This window comes from Corvus brachyrhynchos, unplaced genomic scaffold (genome assembly GCF_000691975.1).
Source record: "Corvus brachyrhynchos isolate BGI_N302 unplaced genomic scaffold, ASM69197v1 scaffold340, whole genome shotgun sequence".
Taxonomy (NCBI): Eukaryota; Metazoa; Chordata; class Aves; order Passeriformes; family Corvidae; genus Corvus; species Corvus brachyrhynchos.
In genome coordinates, this window is record NW_008235987.1 from 1437248 (window position 1) to 1439753 (window position 2506).

Consider the following 2506-nt stretch of genomic DNA (forward strand, 5'->3'; position numbering starts at 1 on the left):
CACACAGAGCGCCGGAGACTTTTTTGGAGCTGCATAAGGGAACGTTTGTTCTGCAGCCTCTCAATGGATCCTTGTGCGGGAGGCGAGGAGTGTGGGGAGAGCAGGAGAGACACTAAATCACTGCCCGAGAGCTCGCCCCGAGTGGGTGTTTGTGCCTTTTCCCCAGGGATGGGGGCTGAGTCACCTCAGCCGCCTCAGAGAATGGATTTATCTCCCCAGCTGAGCACACAGCGGACTTTTGGGGCTTCAAGGCTGCCTTTAAGTGATTTAAGGATCGAGCACTCAGCCCATCCAGACCTTGGTGTGGCAGGAATTGGGATTTTCTGTCCCTGTCCCACTGAGGAGCAGGTTTGGCTCTTGGCATTCATCATTCTACCCGTCCCCTTCCTGTGCTTTGGGTTCATGGCGATTTTGGGGGGTTTATCAGCTATTTAAGGGGTTGGAGGCTGTTTTGCCTCCCCTGGCTGGTGGGGCAGGGCCTGGGAGCTCCGTGCTGTGTCCCAGCTGTCCCGGGTGACCTTGGCCGTGGCATTTAAACCTCTCTGCCCTGCTCTGCCCGCGTCACTGAGCAAACAGGTGACGCTGTGCTGCTGCTCAGCCCTGCCTTTGTCCTCCCCAGGGTGCTCGGAGGCTCCTGGGGGCTGGGTGGCATCTTGGGAGCAGAGAATTCCAGGCCCAGGTACCAAACCACCCTGCTTGGAATGTCTCTCCCCATCTCCGTGGCTCCATAATAAGGCTGGAAAAGAACTCCAGGGCCACCAAGTCCAAGCTCTGACCGAACACTCCCCTGTCAACCAGAGCTGATGGAGAAGAGCCACCTCTGCTCCTTTTTGAGGGGTGGGGACTCCCCCCGTGCCCTGGGCAGCCCCTTCGATACCCGACCACTCCCGCAGGGGAGGAATTTCCCTTCACACCCGCCCTGACCCTCACTGGCACAACTCGAGGCCGGTTCCCCTTGTCCCATCCCCTGTTCCCGGCAGCAGAGGCTGATCCCTCCTCCCCCCTCTCTGTTCGGGCATTGGAGGGGCTCAGAGCCCAGGACTGGTGATGGCAGCGGATCCTTCCCGTGTTCCTGCTCTGCCCCTGCCTGGGACAATCCCGAGCCGTGAGCGCTCCGTGTCCCTTTGTGCGCAGCGGGGAGGGGACAGGAGTGTCCCCACGGCTTTCCCATCCCTGCTGCAGCTGCCTCCAAGGAGCTCTCGCAGTGCTCCTGCAGCTGGAGCAGCCCTTCCTTCCCAGGCCTGTGGGCCAGGCTGGGATCCAGCACCAGGCAAACACAGAACCACATTTTCTTCCTCTTTTACAAACCTCAGCTTTGGGGCTTGGTTTGAGTTTCATTTTTATTGGTTTATTATTTTTTTTTTAGATTTGGGGTTTGGATGAAGTTTTGGGGAAGGATTGGGGTTGTTTGTGTTTTACCTGCCACAGCTCCCTGGAGCTGCTGCTCTTTATTGGCTCCCGCAGCACTTGGCACTCTCAGCGCTGGAAAGAAAAAGCTTTTTGTTCCCATATTTCCATATATTTATATGGATTTAACCGGGCTGGGGAGGGTATTTGAAGGTCAGAGGACTTCCAGAGGTGACTGTGCTGGCCAGGCCTGGGAACAGGGAGCAGCCATCCTGTAGGAACTCATTCCCAGCTCACCCTTCCCTGTTTCTTTATTTTCCCAGTGCTGCCCATCACTAAACACTTTATTTCGTTGTTTTTCTGGGAAAAACCACCAGCGTGGATTTTTGGATGTGCCATTCCCAGGCTGGGGTGGGAAAAGCAGCATGGCCTGGGGCTGTGACCCCAAACTGCTGCACGGGGTGTTGGTACCAACGCAGCTTCCACAGGAATAAAGAGTTTTCCCGGCTCCCCCTTCCCAGGGCAGGGCTCCCAGTGCTTCCCAGAGCTTTCCCAGTTTGCATGGAGAAGTCAACAACCCAGTCCTTCCTCCTTGGCAATTCCTGGCCATCGGGAGTTCCGGATCTCAGGAATATTCTTCTGGAGAAGAGCCAGTCCATCCTCCTGCTGGTGCTCTTGGGAGCCCCAAAGCCGTGCCTGGAGTGAGGAACAGGACTTCCCTTCCCAGCAAAACCCTCTTCCCTTCCCATTGCTGTTGCACCGAGGATTTCCTCCCTTAAAAAAGCTCCCACAGAGCTCAGATCCAGTGGCCACATTCCCATGCTGGATTTGATATTTGCGGAGTGGACTCGATGGATCTTGGAGGTCCTTCCCAGCCTGAACGATCCTGGGAATTCTGTGCTCCGCACGCCGCCGGGGAGCTGCGGATCCCTGTGGGATAAAGGACGCTTCCAGCTGCTCCCAGGGCAGCTGTGGGAAAACCACGGATTTTGCACCCTGGGGAGCATCTGGCTGACATCCTCCCACCCCTGGGTGCTGCATTCCCTGCTCCACGTGCGCTTTATCCTGCTCCACGGGCAATCCTGCTCCTTCCTTGCCCGGCCTGCCCACCCCAGCATTCCAGGGCTTTTCCCTGTGGCTCAGGAACGCGGGGCCGGAA